The 19,287-nt window shown below is 43.7% G+C and overlaps 1 protein-coding gene across 1 annotated transcript in view; it reads left to right on the plus strand.

The window, feature by feature from the left end:
- LOC126262650 (laminin subunit alpha-1-like) overlaps nt 1-19,287 on the plus strand; it is a 134,277-nt gene that overhangs the window by 39,956 nt on the left and 75,034 nt on the right. The gene's annotated exons all lie outside the window — the stretch shown is intronic.

The raw sequence follows: 19,287 nt of genomic DNA on the forward strand, positions 1-19,287 counted from the left end.
AAACGTTGTTGTGATGCCTCGTGTAAGGAGGAGAAATGCGTACCATCACGTTTGAGACTTTGATAAAGGTCGGATTCTAGCCTATCGCGATTGCGGTTTATCGTATCACGACATTGCTGCTCGGGTTGGTCGAGATTCAATGACAGTTAGCAGAATATGGAATCTGTTGGTTCAGGAGGGTAATACGGAACGACGTGCTGGATCCAACGGCCTCGTATCATTAGCAGTCGAGATGACAGGCATCTTATCCGCATGGCTGTAACGGATCGTGCAGCCACGTCTCGATCCCTGAGTCAACAGGTGGGGACGTTTGCAAGACAACAACCATCTGCACGAACAGTTCGACGACGTTTGCAGCAGCATGGACTATCAGCTCGGAGACCATGGCTGCTGTTACCCTTGACGCTGCATCACAGACAGGAGCACCTGCGATGGTGTACTCAACGACGAACCTGGATGCACGAATAGCAAAACGTCAATTTTTCAGATGAATCCATCATGATGGTCGCATCCGTGTTTGGCGACATCGCGGTGAACGCACATTGGAAGCGTGTATTCGTCATCGCCATACTGGCGTATCACCCGGCGTGATGGTATGGGGTGCCATTGGTTACACGTCTCGGTTACCTCTTGTTGGCACTGACGGCACTTTGAACAGTGGACGTTATATTTCAGATGTGTTACGACCCGTGGCTCTACCCTTCAAATGGTTGAAACGGCTATGAGCACTATGGGACTTAACTTCTGAGGTCATCAGTCGCCTAGAACTTAGAACTACTTAAACCTAAGTAACCTAAGGACATCACACACGCCCATGCCCGAGGCAGGATTCGAACCTGCGACCGTAGCGGTCGCGCGGTTCCAGACTGTAGCACCTAGAACCGCTCGGCCACCCCGGCCGGCCTCTACCCTTCATTCGATCCCTGCGAAACCCTACATTTCAACAGGATAATGAACGACCGCATGTTGCAGGTCCTGTACGGGCCTTTCTGGATACGTAAAATGTTCGACTGCTGCCCTGGCCAGCACATTCTCCAGATCTCTCACAAATTGAAAACGTCTGGTCAATGGTGGCCGAGCAACTGGCTCGTCACAATACACCAGTCACTACTCTTGACGAACTGTGGTATCGTGTTGAAGCTGCAAGGGCAGCTGTACCTGCACACGCCATTCAAGCTCTGTTTGACTCAATGCCCAGGCGTATCGAGGCCGTTATTACGGGCCAGAGGTGGTTGTTCTGGGTACTGATTTCTCAGGATCTATGCACCCAAATTGCGAGAAATTGTAATCACATGTCAGTCCTAGTATAATATATTTGTCCAATGAATACCCGTTTATCATCTGCATTTCTTCTTGGTGAAGCAGTTTTAATGGCCAGTAGTGTATCTAAATTCTTTCTGCATCATATTGCAATGTAGTTTACTAGCGAAGATGGAGTACCCGTCACTTGTACGACTGTATAATTTGAGGATACTGATCCCTCTCTTCTGTCATTCCCATTCATTTTTAAATTCTTGTGACGATAGAACGCTATATACATCTTTTTGTGCAAACACCCATTGGACCTCTGAACGTCCTTCATACCACGGACAAATATAGGAGAGATTTGTGTGGGCCGAAAAATACTGCAGCCAATACTAAATGAAGCATCGCGCAGTTCCGGGTACTTACGAGAAGGACCGAGGAAAGGCGATACAGGCTGCGCCTTGGCACGTATGCGGCCCGCACACCATGCACTCGTCAAGTTTGGCACTGATCTCTTACGTCAGCCGTGATGGACATCACTTGCAGGGATTGAGTGATCATGATTCGCAACTTGTTGCCAAATGTTTGCCTGTGATTATCATTGTGCAGAATTAAAATAATTTTCTTCAATGTAAGACAGTAGTTCCGAATATGTAGCATCTTGGTTCTCAATAATGCCGGTGGCTGTATATGTCCGATAATCTATAGAGTGACATTTTGCTTAGTAAAAAATGGTTCAAATGGCTCTGAGCACTATGGGACTTAACTTCTGAGGTCATCAGTCCACTAGAACTTAGAACTACTTAAACCAAACTAACCCAAGGACATCACACACATCCATGCCCGAGGCAGGATTCGAACCTGCGACCGTATCGGTCGCGCGGTTCCAGACTGTAACGCCTAGAACCTCTCGGCCTTTGTTTAGTAATTGGGTATCGTGCTCTGTAAGCCCGCATCACTTCCCAAACGTTCAGACAGCATACGTTTGTCCTATCGGTGATGGCTAGTCGGTGGTTAAGAAAAGTCCACATGTTCTGCACTGCTCCAAAAAAAAAAAAAAAAAAAAAAAACCTGTGCGCGAGCGAATCAATATTTCTCGTTTCGTTCGCAAGTGAAACCGTGAGAGCAATAATATTTGGTGAATATTTTGCCATAGTACCGTCCAGTTCACTTGTGCTTCCCTTTCTTCATTGGCGTTTCCAGGTGCAGTCTTTGTCACGATCTTGTATATCGTTTAGTTGTGTTTGATACACTGGCACGTGCATAACTAAATGGCTGAAAGTAATTGTGGATGTGCCGGTATTGAGGGGACGTCGTCACGAAGTGTACTGGTGGCACTAGGCTCGTCGGTTCAAACATTGCGAAGAAGGAATGTGGCCTGACGCTGTATTTCTTCTGTCATGTAATTGATGAGGAGCACTGCGCATTCGTCTGCAAGGCTTATTATCCGAGGCAGTAGAGTGAGTGCTGTGAATTTTAAATTGAAGATGTTATCACAGAGAAGAACCCAGCTGAACGCCCACTGAATATTCGCCGCAAAAACTTCAGGGAGACGCAGTATTTGAGCCTTGTAGTACATTTTCCTTGTGACTGATACATGAATTGTTCACACCTTTTCCAGGAGGTTCACGTGTCTGTCAGACTGCTGATTTAGAGTGGCCCTGATGCATTTAAGGATGTTCGCCCCAATTCTTAGTTATCATGTGGCCAGGTACCAGGTGGGTCTCCCAGTAGATGCTGAGAGAACTATGTGAGGTCTGGTTACTCGGCCCACATCACTTCAGGTGCTTCCCCGAAGCCCCCTTCCCTAAGGGAAAGTACGATTGGTTTCTGCTGTTGATCTGACTCTCGGACGCCTTCACTTAGATTTTAATTATATCTTCCAGGCATGCCAGGCCTTGATGTGAAGGTGGATACGTCATCTGCGTTTTCTGTGCAGCATGTCCCCGTGTTCTGAGGTACTAATCCTAATCCTGGATGTGGCTGTGGACTACTGATAGCAGGCATCCTTGGCGGACAGAATAACCAATGTGTAGTGGTTTTGTGAAGTGACCATTCATTAAAATCCGAGAGGAAGCATCGGATAATATGCCGTGGAGGACAGTCGTGATACAGCCACAGGTCATCCTCTTCATCCCTCCTGTTGCGAGCTCATGGCTCACATGGTCAAACAAATTTGAAAAGTCTAAAAACACAATTGCTTTTTCAGTTCGATGCGCTTCTGCGGGGCATATCAGGCCCTGTAGTCCGCATGCTGGGGCGGCACAAAGTTAATAGCTGCCTGAAGTCTTCACCAAGAGTGACTCCATACGAATCTTGGCCGCATGTGTAATGATTTTTAATTCTGCATTAAGCAGTGTGACAGGATAGAGGTTGCACACATGTATGCTACAACCTTTTTTCCGGAAAAGAACTATTTCACTTCTTTCAGCGGGTCGAGTAGCATTGCACGTCTCCACACATCAGTAGCCACAGGTTGAAGGAAGTCTTGGAGGATGTTCCAGTAGTATCAGTAAATTTCTGTGCAGAGGGCATTAGGCCAGGGTAACTCTCCCTTAGCTGCACAGGCAGTTGCTTCCTCAATTTCATAGACTGTGAATGGGGCTTCCAGAGGTACTGTAACTGCGTCTTGCAGGTGTGCGTGGACGGTTCTGAGTGCTGTGTGGCAAGCACGGACGCAGTCCATAAACCCCCTCTGGGTATTTACTCATTGTTCAGAGTCGTTAACAGCTTCGGGGATTATATGAGCATTTCGTAGGCGTGCAAGGAACAAAACATCGAACAGCGATAACCTATCTTCGGTCGCGAAGTCCTTTGGCCGAGACTGAACAGAGACTCCAGAGAACTGCTTATGCCCTGTCAGTGATTTTAGCTTCAAAATACTTCGGCTTGGCATATGTCACAGTGTCTAGGACAGTAGTTATTTGGTACAGGTCCCTGATGCATCGATAGTAAAAATTTATGCTCGATCTTCGCCAGAAGCATTTACGTATGGTATAGTGTTTCCCTATAGACTGAAGCCACTGCCAGGCACTTAAGTGTGAGTTGCAGAGTAACCATGTAGATGTAGATGTAGATGTAGATGTAGATAATCAACCACGTCAGAGTCTTGGGATAGGGATGCCTACATAAAAGAATATGCTCCCATTTGAGTATTACTTCAGTTTTAAGCTTGGGGTCCTGCAGGAAGCTAGTAACCAGCTTAAAGTAGCCAAAATTATGAGAAACCTGTTGACATTGAAGATTTACAAAACACGAGTTGGCACAGTGGTCATAAAAACTGACTGGTACTATATCATCACTTGTGACATGTGGTTGCAGAGCAGAAGACATGTATATCCTATTCAGTCTGCTTGCTGCACAGTGTGAAAGATCTGTAAATACAACACGGGACCTGTGTCTCTTCCCAAAGGTCAGCAAAGTGAAGACCAGTGACCATATTTTCCAGTTTGTGATACTTATTGAAGTTTGGCATCTGTTCCTTAGAATGGAGGATGCAGCTAATGTTTCCAGCAGTGAGTAGCAGACCATTGTTTGTGCCTATAAGACTGGCTAGGTCTTCGAAAATAAATAAATAAATAAAAAGGAAAATGCTTATGTCATTTGATTAACCCTCTGGGTGCATAGAGGTTTCTTACCTGTATTCCGTTGATTGTACCAGATACTTCAACCGCCAAGAAGACGCTGCACATTTGCAAAGGGAATGCCATCACACATCAGAACTGTGGTGCCATTAGAATCTTCACTAATCACGTTAAAAATGGCCGTATAACCTGCAGCAACAATATCAGCAGTGGTAACTTCCTGAGAAAGAGCACTATCTACCAAAAGTACTAACAAAGTGTCTGCAAAAGCATGGATCTTATCGCCACAAGTGATTCAATTAATATTTATCGTAGTGATACTATAAGTTTTGTGCTGCATCAGGGGATTGTAGATGTACTGCAGCATCAGGTGGCATTCCCATTTCGACTTCCAACCACAACAGCCCAAACAACTAATCCCAAAAAAGGTTGAATAGGGGAAAATTGTTTAGTTACCAGTTTGGTACAGTGCTAGGAGGTAGAGCCATTAACAACACTAAAAATCCCCACCAGTGGGGTGTGAGTGCGGGGGTGGTGATTCTTAGGCATACTCTACGGTAGATGTAGCATTCCTCTGGGAAAGGCAACTTCCGCCTCCACGAACGTTGCTCAGTTTTCAGTTTGCAGACTATATCTTCCAAGCATTTTACCGCACTGGACTCGCATTCAGGAGGACGACGGTTCAATCCCGCGTCCGGCCACCCCGATTTAGGTTTTCCGTGATTTCCCTAAATCGCTCCAGGCAAATGCCGGGATGGTTCCTCTGAAAGGGCACGGCCGGCTTCCTTCCCCGTCCTTCCCTAATCCGACGAGACCGATGACCTCGCAGTTTGGTCTCTTCCCCCAACCGACCCCCTCCAAGCATTTCCCGTCCAGTTCTCTTCTGTAAGTAGACAAAATAACTTCACTGAGCTCATATTTCTACAGCATAATTATTTTCAGTTTACTGAATGTGTACTTGTTTGCAGTTGTTAAATCAGATATTACGTAAAAAGATAAAACAGCTGTAGCTTTTAGCTGTCTACTATACCGAATAGCCTGTCCCAAGTGTAACATGCTGTCAATGTGTATTCACTGTCTTCACTATCACTGGCTGGAATACTTCCCACAGCAGGAGGGGTATCTAATTCGTTACATCAGCATTAGCTCTCTGAACATCTGGAGTGGTCCAGAGGCTTAAATTGTTTCCTTCTGCAAAAGAAGTAGATCACCTGGGTACTATAGAACTTAAGATATTTCAACACAAGTGAAGCAACACATTATCACAGATTACTGTTCTAGACTTGAACATAATCAGCCCCATTCCACACTGTGGATGTGTGGTAAGTGGCTCCACTCAGTGCAGCCCACTCTACAAGTGCCAGAAACTGGTTCTTACAGTTTACTGGTAACGCAGTTAACAGTGAGTCAAGTGCAGTAACTTTCTGGTCATCCATTAATTCACCAACAAGTGACTACAACACAATTTGCAAAACTGAGTTATATACGAGGGGCATTCGACGAGTAATGCAACACAGTTTTTTTCTTAGTCAATTTCAGTTGAAAAAAGGAGGAATTTATTTGGGATGTAATGAAATATTGCCGCTTCAGCCCCATTAGTTTCACGAAGCTCTGATAGGTGGCTGCACTATACGTAGCCTACAAAATGCCGTCTGTAATGGAGGTGCATTCCAAACAGAGAGCTGTCATCGAGTTTCTCGTGTCAGAAAAACAGAGCATCGCAGATATTCGTAGGCATTTGCCGAATGTCTGAGGAGACCTGGAAGAGAACAACACGGTGAGTTGTCGGACGAGGTGTCTGTCATCATCGCAACGAGGTCGAGCAAACCTGCCTGATCTCCCTCGTGCTGGCCGGCCGCACACAGCTGTGATTCCTTCAATGTCGGAATGTGCGGACACTCTCATCCGAGGTGATCGCTGCTCGACTGGACGTCTCTGTCGGTAGTGCTGACACACTCGTCCGTCAGTTGAGGTACTCAGAGGTGTGTGCTCACCGGATTCCTTGTCGCCTAACAGAAGACCGTAAAGAGCGACGAAGGACATCTGTGCAGAATTGCTCGCTTATCGTGAGGCTGATCGTGACAATTTTTCGTCAGTGTCATCACAGGTGACGAAATGGGTTCATCACTTCAAACCGAAAACAAAACAGTAGTGTATGGAATGGTGCCACACAACCTCAAGCCACACCCTCAGCTGGTAAAGTCACGGTAACAGTCTTCTGGGACACTGAAGGTATTTTTCTGTTTGATGTCCTCTCTTATGGTGCAACAACCAACTCTGAAGTATACTGTGCTACCCTCAGGAAATAGAAGAAGCAACTTCAGCATGTTCATCTCTACAAAAATGCAAACAAACTTTTCTTTCTCCGTGACAACACGAGGAAATAGAAGAAGCAACTTCAGCATTTTCATCTCTACAAAAATGCAAACAAACTTTTCTTTCTCCGTGACAACACGAGGCCTCACGCAAGTTTGCACACTCGACAGGAACTCACAGAATTTCATTGGACTGTTCTTCTTCATTCACCGTGAAGCCAGGATCTCACACCTTTGGACTTCCATCTGTTTGGCTCAATGAAGGATGCCCTCTGTGCCCGCATCTCGTGGTCGTGCAGTAGCGTTCTCGCTTCCCACGCTCGGGTTCCCGGGTTCGATTCCCGGCGGGGTCAGGGATTTTCTCTGCCTCGTGATGGCTGGGTGTTGTGTGATGTCCTTAGGTTAGTTAGGTTTAAGTAGTTCTAAGTTCTAGGGGACTAATGACCATAGAAGTTTAGTCCCATAGTGCTCAGAGCCATTTGAACCATTTTTTTATGCCCTCTGTGAGAAACAGTATGTGGACGATGGGGAGATTATTAATGCAGCAAGATGTTGGCTCCGACACTGAGCAGTAGGGCGGTACCGTGCAGGCATAAAGGTCCTCCCGGTAAGGTGTCATAAGGGCGTCACATTGAACAGAAAATATGTTGCAAAATTGGGTTTTGAAGCCAAAAGTGTGGGAAATAATATTGTGTATTGAAATACTGAATAAAATCAGAAAAAAATATGCTGCATTACTTATGGAATGCCCCTCATATGTATTCGTGACTTTTAAATGATATGAACTATGCAGTACACTGATTTTATTAAGACTTACTATTTGTCTGTTAAATCTCGCACACAAAACGTTGAATTTTTTTTTTCTGAATATGACATCTACAAAAAACAAGTTTTGCCCAATGTGAACATCTATTGCTTGTGGTAGGTGTTTATTGGAAGTTCTGACAAAGTAGCTCACTACTTTCCAACAGGAGCCACAGTTGCAGGCCACCTGATATGGTACTTGATACTGTTAGAAAGGAACTGAGAAAACTTGAAACAAGAACGCTACCACCACTCTATGATGACATGGGCCAGTCTGTAAACTGTGTCACCAGTGATTCATAAGGAATGCTACAAAGGGCTAGTATAACTTTGTGAAACACCCTGTAATTCTTTCTTGTGGCACAGTGCGGTAGACAGGGTAGAGAATCGCCTTCTCACTCTTCAAAGAGAAGTACGTGACCACATTCCAGCAATGAACCTCCCCTCATGCTTCTACCCTCCACCCCCATCCCCCTCACCTTGTTACACCCCCAGAACAACATTTATCCAGCAATACGGTTCTGCTGCATGCAGTGGACACAAAAAATTAATACATTCCTATTTTATTGGAAATCTAATGCCATTTAATTCTGTACTGGGAAACACTACTGCTAAAAGCACAATTTTTAGTTATTCAAGAAAAGCATAAAAAAGTGACTTTAAGTACCCCTCCTCCCAACCCCATGCTCACACCTCACTGGTGTTGTTTGACATTCTCTCCCACCACTGTACAAAAATTTGTTACTAAACAATTTTTTCCTTGAATTTTCCTTTATTGACTGGACAGCAAGCACAATGTTTTAGATGCTGCAGGTGGTTCCATAGCTGTAGCACCAGCAGTGACATCAGGTGTAGGTTCTAAAGAGGTTGCGACTCCATTAATGGATGCAGCCATTTTCAATACAGCTGGCATTAGTTGTTTAGCTTTGTTCTGTGCCCCTGAATGTGCCACTTGAATTTTTTTCTTATTGGGTATCAGATCTAGTATGTCTCCCTTCCCTGTGCCTTTTGTGTTCTTGTTACATTGCTTTTCAGTCTGCATTTTGTCAATGCAGTATATATAACCAGGTGACAGTGAGTGCAAAAATGAGAGGATGTCATTATTTACATTTTACAACCTGAGTGGCACTATTTGTTTCAACAGGAACTGTGATGCCAGAATGAGTGGCAGATGTAATCATTGCAGCATTGAACACACCTTGAGCAGGGCCTGGGGTGCAACCATCCCTTTCATCACTATATCTTCCTCTGAGTCACTATTATGGTCCTCAGTAAGACACAGTCCAGCTGCTGGCTCGGGCTGCAGAGTGACAGCAGTGGGGTTTGTGTCAGTGAGTGTGGCAGCTGTGTACAACAAAACATTGCACCCAAGAACAGCAGCATAGCTGTTTGTCTTCTGGGGCAGCGTCTGGCTCATCATGGGCAAGTTGTACCAGGGGGTGCTTATTTCAATTGGTCCACGAAGAGAGGTGAGGTACTGGCAGAAGTATAGTAGCTGTGATGGGGAATAGTGAATTCTGCTTGGATAGCTAGTTGGTACAGGATCTCCCATTAAAGGCAAAGGTTCCAGGTTCAAGTCCTAGTCTCCCACACAGTTTTGATTTGTCATGAAGTTTTAAAAATGTAATTTGTTTGTTTTTCTCTAAGTGTGTGTCTAATAAAATTTAGATTCTCTTCTAAACTGTAATGACACAAACATTACTGAACAACAGATTTAATTATCTACTGATTAAAACATGTTTGTAGACTCAAAAGAAAAGGTATCGTTTGATGCTCTATTCACATTGAGATCATTTCAAATCACTAGTTCCACTTCATGAGGCTACAATTAAAGAAAATACATTTCTCACAGTGAAAGGAGGCAAGTTCTTTCAGTAAAGAAATGAGCAAAAGAACACTGCTGTCAGTTACCAATCTAGGTTAGGGCAGCTGTTTGGGCAGTTATTAGTGTATGTGAATAATGTCACCTGTTAGCGTTGATTGGATTTCGTGCCAAATTCAGATGCCTCTTTGGAACCCGTGGTACACAATCAGTGAGTGAGTGAGAATGGGGTAGCCAATAGCTGCACAGTACATATAGTGGGCAGATTGATGGACTAGGCAGTTACTTAGATCTTCCTAAGAGCTGCATGGTAATGATATTTTTATAAGCTAGAGAGTGTTACTATGGTCATCTATTCATCATCCACAATTCTTTCACACTTTTAATTCAGATTTAAATCACAAGTGAGCTGACTCAGTGTTTGGAAGTAGGCAAAAAGAAGTAGGGGTCAACGTACAGAACAGTGAGTACATCTACCAATCTGTTGTGCAAATCAGGTATAAACATTACAGTCCTATACAAGAAAAAACAAACAGAAAACTCAAAACAGCATTTTACATCAAGGAATAAAATTGTATAATAAACTGCCTAAGGACATGAAAAAGATTACTAAAATACATCTGTTCAAAAAGACAGCTAAGACACTCTTCCTAAGTAATGCACACTATCCAATTAAAGATTGCTTATAGGACTCAAAGTAATGGTTAATAATAAAAGGAGACAAGTGCAACACCCTGTTACCTCGCAATATCTGGTCACAATGTAATTCTTTTACAAGAAAATCACGAGTCAGAATCTATGGTGCACGATAGTAATGTCTCGTCCTCCTGAGCTCAACATCTCACTCAGCATAGGCGGATGCTGACTTAGTTTTTCAGGAAGACTGTGGAGGGCATGAAGATATGCGTATGGCTTAGTTACATGTCTACAGAACTGGAACCAGTACCCTGAGCAGATTGGAGGGAGTGCAAGGGGTGTAGCAGCATGTTCACGCTCCAGAAGTCACCTGCAGGTGCCACTACTGTGTGCAGTGATGTAAATTTATGTTTTCAAACAATGGAAAATCGAGGATGAAATGTAACAATTTTGTGGAAAGGGAAGTTGCCACTCACCATATAGCAGGGCTGCTGGGTCACAGATAGGCACAACAAAAAGACTGTCACAAATATAGCTTTCGGCCAGAAGGTCTTCGTCAGAATTAGATGACAAACACACACATACGCACTCACGCAAATGCAACTCACACACGACAGCGGTCTCGAGCAACTGACACCACACTACGAGCAGCAGTGTGATGGGAGTGGTGACTATGGAGGGGGGGGGGGTAAGGAGGAGAGTGGGGTGGGAAAGGGGAAGGGATAGTAGAGTACGTGTGGCGGACAGTGACACGCTGTTGGTGAGTGCGGAAGGATGAAGTGGAAAGAGGGTAGGGTGGCTATGTGCAGTCAGGAGGCTACACAGAGGGAGTGGAGAGGTGGGGGGATAGTGGAAAAGGGGAGGAATGAGGGCTGTGTAGTGCTGGAATGGGAACAAATAAGGGGTAGGATGGGAGAGGACCATGACTAACGAAGGCTGAGGCCGGGGGGGGGGGGGGGGGTTATGGGAAAGTAGAATATATTGCAGGCAAGGCTCCAAATGGCACAGGGTGTGAAGCAGTCACTGAAATGAAGGATGTCATGTTGAGAATCGTGCTCAGCAACAGGGTGGTCCACTTGTTTCTCGGACACAGTTTGTCGGTGGCCATTTATGCGGGCGGACAGCTTGTCGGTTGTCATGCCCACAAAGAATGCAGCTTAGCGGTTGCAGCTTAGCTTGTAGATCACGTAACTGGTTTCACAGGTAGTCCTGCCTCTGATGGGATACGTGATATTTGTGACCAGACTGAGTAGTCGGTGGTGGGAGAATGCGTAGGACAGATCTCGCATCTAGGTCGGGTACGGGGGTACGAGCCTTGAGGTAAGGGGTTGGGAGCAGGGACTGTGTAGGTTCGGTGGATGGCAGGATACCACGGTAGGAGGGGTGGGAAGGATAGTGCACAGGACATTTCTCATTTCAGGGTATGGCGAGAGGTATTTGAAACCCTGACAGAGAATGTAATTCAATTGCTCCAGTCCTGGGTGGCACTGAGTTATGAGGGGAATGCTCCTCCGTGAACGGATGATCGGACTTTGTAAGGTGGTGGGAGACTGGAAAGATAAGGCACAGGAGATTTGTTTTTGTACAAGGTTAGGAGAATAATTACGGTTGGGAAGACTTCAGTGAGACCCAAAGTATATTTCGAGAGGGACCACTTGTGACTGCAGGTGCGACAACTGTGGGTAGCTAGGCTGTATGGAAGGGACTTCTTGGTATGGAATGGGTGGCAGCTGTCAAAGTGGAGGTATTGTTGATGGTTAGTAGGTTTGATATGGACAGAGGTATTCATGGAGCCATTTTTGAGGTGAAGGTCAACATCTAGGGAGGTAGCTTGTCAAGTTGAGTAGGACCAGGTGAAGGAATAGGAGGAGAAGTTGTTGAAGTTTTGGAGGAATGTGGATAGGGTGTCCTCACCCTTGATCCAGATCGCAAAGATGACGTCAATGAATCTGAACCGTGTGAGGGGTTTAGGATTCTGGGTATTTAGGAAAGATTCCTCTAGATGGCCCACGAATAGGTTGGCATAGGATGGTGCCACGTAGGTGCCCGTAGCCGCTCGCAGATTTGTTTGTAGGTAATGCCTTCAAAGGAGAAGTAATTGTGGGTGAGGATATAGTTGGTCATGGCGACTAGGAAGGAGGTAGTTGGTTTGGAGTCTGTCGGGCATTGGGAAAGGTAGTGTTCAACAGCGGTAAGGCCATGGTCATTAGGGATGTTAATGTAAATGGAGGTGGCATCAACAGTAACAAGCAGGGCACTGTGTTGCAAAGGAACAGGAACTGTGGAGAGTCGGTGGAGGAAATGGTGCCGGCCGGTGTGGCCGTGCGGTTAAAGGCGCTTCAGTCTGGAACCGCGTGACCGCTACGGTCGCAGGTTCGAATCCTGCCTCGGGCATGGATGTGTGTGATGTCCTTAGGTTAGTTAGGTTTAATTAGTTCTAAGTTCTAGGCGACTGATGACCTCAGAAGTTAAGTCGCATAGTGCTCAGAGCCATTTGAGGAAATGGTTGGTATCTTTTATATAGGAGGGTGAGAAGGTTGTATACCTGGAAGAATCCTGGAGATACTAATAGGTATCAGATAGATTATATAATGGTAAGACAGAGATTTAGGAACCAGGTTTTAAATTGTAAGACATTTCCAGGGGCAGATGTGGATTCTGACCACAATCTATTGGTTATGAACTGCAGATTGAAACTGAAGAAACTGCAAAAAGGTGGGAATTTAAGGAGATGGGACCTGGATAAACTGAAAGAACCAGAGGTTGTAGAGAGTTTCAGGGAGAGCATAAGGGAACAATTGACAGGAATGGGGGAAAGAAATACAGTAGAAGAAGAATGGGTAGCTCTGAGGGATGAAGTGGTGAAGGCAGCAGAGGATCAAGTAGGTAAAAAGACGAGGGCTAATAGAAATCCTTGGGTAACAGAAGAAATATTGAATTTAATTGATGAAAGGAGAAAATACAAAAATGCAGTAAATGAAGCAGGCAAAAGGGAATACAAACGTCTCAAAAATGAGATCGACAGAAAGTGCAAAATGGCTAAGCAGGGATGGCTAGAGGACAAATGTAAGGATGTAGAGGCTTGTCTCACTAGGGGTAAGATAGATACTGCCTACAGGAAAATTAAAGAGACCTTTGGAGAGAAGAGAACCACTTGTATGAATATCAAGAGCTCAGATGGCAACCCAGTTCTAAGCAAAGAAGGGAAGGCAGAAAGGTGGAAGGAGTATATAGAGGGTTTATACAAGGGTGATGTACTTGAGGACAATATTATGGAAATGGAAGAGGATGTAGATGAAGATGAAATGGGAGATAAGATACTGCGTGAAGAGTTTGACAGAGCACTGAAAGACCTGAGTCGAAACAAGGCCCCGGGAGTAGACAACATTCCATTAGAACTACTGATGGCCTTGGGAGAGCCAGTCATGACAAAACTCTACCATCTGGTGAGCAAGATGTATGAGACAGGCGAAATATCCACAGACTTCAAGAAGAATATAATAATTCCAATCCCAAAGAAGGCAGGTGTTGACAGATGTGAAAATTACCGAACTATCAGTTTAATAAGTCACAGCTGCAAAATACTAACGCGAATTCTTTACAGACGAATGGAAAAACTGGTAGAAGCGGACCTCGGGGAAGATCAGTTTGGATTCCGTAGAAATGTTGGAACACGAGAGGCAATACTAACCTTACGACTTATCTTAGAAGAAAGATTAAGAAAAGGCAAACCTACATTTCTAGCATTTGTAGACTTAGAGAAAGCTTTTGACAACGTTAACTGGAATACTCTCTTTCAAATTCTGAAGGTGGCAGGGGTAAAATACAGGGAGCGAAAGGCTATTTACAATTTGTACAGAAACCAGATGGCAGTTATAAGAGTCGAGGGGCATGAAAGGGAAGCAGTGGTTGGGAAAGGAGTGAGACAGGGTTGTAGCCTCTCCCCGATGTTATTCAATCTGTATATTGAGCAAGCAGTAAAGGAAACAAAAGAAAAATTCGGAGTAGGTATTAAAATTCATGGAGAAGAAGTAAAAACTTTGAGGTTCGCCGATGACATTGTAATTCTGTCAGAGACAGCAAAGGACTTGGAAGAGCAGTTGAACGGAATGGACAGTGTCTTGAAAGGAGGATATAAGATGAATATCAACAAAAGCAAAACGAGGATAATGGAATGTAGTCAAATTAAATCGGGTGATGCTGAGGGGATTAGATTAGGAAATGAGACACTTAAAGTAGTAAAGGAGTTTTGCTATTTAGGGAGTAAAATAACTGATGATGGTCGAAGTAGAGAGGATATAAAATGTAGACTGGCAATGGCAAGGAAATCGTTTCTGAAAAAGAGAAATTTGTTAACATCGAGTATAGATTTAAGTGTCAGGAAGTCGTTTCTAAAAATATTTGTATGGAGTGTAGCCATGTATGGAAGTGAAACATGGACGATAACCAGTTTGGACAAGAAGAGAATAGAAGCTTTCGAAATGTGGTGCTACAGAAGAATGCTGAAGATAAGGTGGGTAGATCACGTAACTAATGAGGAGGTATTGAATAGGATTGGGGAGAAGAGAAGTCTGTGGCACAACTTGACTAGAAGAAGGGATCGGTTGGTAGGACATGTTTTAAGGCATCAAGGGATCACAAATTTAGCATTGGAGGGCAGCGTGGAGGGTAAAAATCGTAGAGGGAGACCAAGAGATCAATACACTAAGCAGATTCAGAAGGATGTAGGTTGCAGTAGGTACTGGGAGATGAAGAAGCTTGCACAGGATAGAGTAACATGGAGAGCTGCATCAAACCAGTCTCAGGACTGAAGACCACAACAACAACAGGAGGGTAGGTTTCGGGTGATAGGTTGGGGGTGTTGGTCTACGAGAACAGAGATTCTCTCGCTGGGGGCACAGTAACCGGCCACAATGGGGCATTCTGGGTGGTTGGGTTTATGGATTTTAGGAACCATGTTGAAGGTATGAGTATGGGGACTATTAGGGGCGAGCAGAGAGGTGGACTCTGGGGAGAGGTTCTGTGATGGGCCTAAGGATTTGCGGAGATACTGGAGATCCTGCTGGATTTCTGGAATGGGGTCACTGTGGCAAGGTTTTTAGGGGGATGTGTCTGACAGCTGACAGTCCTTCTACCAGATAATCCTTGGGGTTCAAAACAACATTGGTGGAGCCTTTTTCTGCAGGTAGATCAGGATCAGTTTTAAGATGGTGGACTGCAGTTCTTTCTGTGGATGTAAGGTTAGTTTGAATGTCGAGGGATTTGAGGAATGGTTGTGAGGTGATGTTCGAGTTAAGAAATTCTGGAAAGTTAACAGAGGATGATTTGGGGGTAGTGGCGGTGGATCACACTTGGATGGAGGAGTGAACTGAGATAGGAAGAGCTCAACATTGGTCTTTGGTCAAGTCTGATTGGTAGGGTTGGGGGCAATGAAGTATTTCCACTGTAGGGACCGGAAGAAGGAGAGATGGTATTATACAACTCCTGCACAATTGTATTTGGGAGTGGGGCAAAAAGTGAGGCCTTTGGAAAGGACTGATATTTCTGTGGGGCTAAGGCTTCTGGAAGAAAGGTTCATAACTGTGTTTCGTGTCTGTTTAGGTTCTGGATTCTGTGTGGTGGTGAGAGGGAGTTTTGGAGGGTGGAGTAAATGTTGTAGGTCTGTGAGACTGAGTTTGTCAGGTATGAGGGGACGTGGAGGAGGTTTGGAGGTCGTCGTGGAGGGGGTGGACAGTGGTTCTCCAAGGTGGGAATAGGAAGTGAGCAGGGTGGAGAGCTTTTTGAGGTGGCATTGTGCATGTTGCTCTAGTTCCTGGAAGGCAAGAGTTTCCATGTATGTTATGGGTTCCAGGAATTTGGGATTGCATAGCAGGAGAATTTTGTGGATGGAGAGAAGGTACTGCAAGGAGGTTTCGGCTTGGTTGATATGGTTTTCCAGGAGTATGTTGGTGAGGGCTAAGGATTGGCAGAGTCTGAATAGGTGGAGGTCATTGTGGAATGAGGGATGACAGCAGGAGATGGGTAACTTCACGGTAAGGCCATTTGGCGGGATTCCATGAGCCAAGCAACAACACAGGAACAATATGTGGGACTGGGTTCTGGCTAGGGATAAGGAAACACAGATGGAAGGAGCAAGGATCCATGGTGGTGGTAAAAATGCAAGAAATTATGTAAATAATGTACAATTACATTCAAGAAAATCGCAAAAAACACCTAGTTACATGTGAAAAATCACGAGAAGGATGAAATGGAGGCAAAAGGGGGAAACAAGATGAAATCTGCGGGAGTCAACGATACCGAAAATTAATGTTTTAATTTATAATTATCTGGTGCGGATTGTGTATAAGTCAAATAACATTGTACAATAGGGACCAACCGAATGATGTAATGCAGTTCGTACGACACCAGTCTCATATTTGGGAGAACGGGTTTTGTTCTGTCCAGCCATCCTGATTTAGGTTTTTGTACTTTTTTCTAAACAATGTTAGACAAATATCAGGATAGTTCTTTCAGGGAGACCATGGTTGACCATCTGTCATATCCTCATGAAAATGTACTTGTATATTCTCTGTATATGTATATTTTTAGCTATTTCTATTCATCATTTTATGTTGACAAATCCTGTACGATTTTGCGGCGATTGTTGGGTGAATAAATAAATGAGATCAAATCAAAAGACCAAGGTTAAGAGCATCCCCAATATTAACAGGCCTAGTCAAGTAGCTGTGGCGTTTTGCCAACCTCTGATGGCTCTTTTGCTTAGCGTTGCCCATGAAACAGGAAGACTAGATTTGACACCAAATCCTGAACACCTCTTAATATCAGCAGAAGTTCATGAGAATGTGCACACCAATGAAGGATGAAAGTTTCATTCGCCAACTCCAATTGGCGGTCATGTGTGCACTGAGGAGTGCTTGCTCGTCTGAATGAATGGAGCTTCTGTTTCTTTTCTGGTGAAGCATGGGGCCGAAAGTTAATGTGCAAGTGCCTTTTAACTGTGCCTATCTGAAACTTAATGTGTCTTCTTTATGATAAGTAGCAATCTTTCTTTAACTTACATTGCAGATATTTCAACCTGGAGTTTCCACTGTTTAATTTAAACACTTATATTTGTAGTGTACAGATTTTATCTACGCCACTGCATATCCCAAATGGGTAATTAGAATCAATAGCCACTATTAAATTGATAGCTGTGACCAAATACATTTAGGCAGCACACCTACAATGTATTGGAAATATTCTCATAGGATTGTTTCAAGCAGTGGCTTAGGAGTTTATCTGAGATGTTCCATTCCTGTCTTCACACTACTGACAAAGTATTAGATAGATCATGTGCTGTGGAATGTGAGGCAATTCTTTGAAGTGAGTTGAGGGCAGGCTTATATGTAACCTAGCACGTAGCTCACATTGGGTTACTACAGCTGGCAAAGGCAAACAATGGAAGGATGAAAGGTAACTGTTCACGTGCAGTTCAGGTGTTATGTATTTAACAATATAGGAAGGTCTGGAAGAATAGTAAGAAAGAGAAAAATTAGAGGGTAAAACCTGAGATAGCAATAAAGAATGGATGAACCTATGTAATAAGATAGAAGGGGGCACTATTCCATACTATTACATAGTGCCATCTGCACCTTGTTACTCTACTGTGTTCCTCTTTTGTTATTTGTGCTCCAGTCTCTTTCATTATACATCCATCTCATTCTCCATGTTCTTCTTCTTTTCTTTCCTTTAAGTCCCAGTGACTAAGAGTGTCTATTTTATACAGTGATTCGGCACTACTAAATGGAACAAATTCTAACAGTACATCTTCACCATCAGAAAACCATCTGAAAACTGAAAGAAAATCATTTGTATTTGATGACTGGGAAGTCCTTGGGAGTTATTCGCTACTGTACTGGAAAGGTTTTCCATCACTCACACTAGTGGTACCAGTTTTTAATGAGATGTGTGTCACATGCCTCTATTCTAATCACTCAGAGTATATTAACATAATGAATAAAAACTGATGTGTAGAGGTACCAAAACTGTATTGCTGGTGTTTGTCGTGGAAGCAGAAGAGGATGCCAGAACATATCTTCTTCCTCTCAAAAAGCACTCAACTGACATATTACTATCAGCATTGTATTTTCAAGGTGCACATTTTGAATATGAATCACTAAATATGCCATAAAGAATGACGAATTGCAACTCAAGACTATGTAAATAACTTCTTACTTACAAAGTTATTTTTTTTCTGTGAGTGTTTATTATAAAAAAATGTCTGTACCATACTTACATTTCACGTTTACTATACTTCAGTTCTCACCATGTTAATTCTCAGTGTAATGTTTTTTAAAAAAAATAATGCACAGCCTGGAATATCACAATTTAAATAGATATTGTCATAAAATAATTATGATATTAGTCTGGAGGATATGCATATGGAAATTATTCTCTGTGCTACAAATACTACTACCATAACATTGCCACATATCTTCTCTCTTAAAAAATCTACTCTTGTTGGGTTCACATGAACTCACAAGTAACGAATGACTCTTATATATTGTGTGTCCCTCGTAAGAGTCATCAGGCTTATTTTCAACAGGCACATTTTCAACAGATATTTACAATTTTGTTTCAGCAACGTGCAGCTGGAATATTCTCAAACAATACTGTGCACCACTTATTTCAAGCGACTCCCAGTGTCGACAGAAAATACTGGTTTGTTTCCTGTTACAAACAAAATTATTTTTAATGTGGAATTTTATGTGACCATTTGATAGAGCAGTCCCAAATTAGTTTAGTGCAATATTTTTTTATCTACACGTATTAACAGGGACAGTTAAACACAAAGTATAACCATTACTCCAGCAGTGACGGAGCAGCTCTGCCGCACGGCGGT

Source organism: Schistocerca nitens, chromosome 6 (genome assembly GCF_023898315.1).
Source record: "Schistocerca nitens isolate TAMUIC-IGC-003100 chromosome 6, iqSchNite1.1, whole genome shotgun sequence".
Classification (NCBI taxonomy): Eukaryota; Metazoa; Arthropoda; class Insecta; order Orthoptera; family Acrididae; genus Schistocerca; species Schistocerca nitens.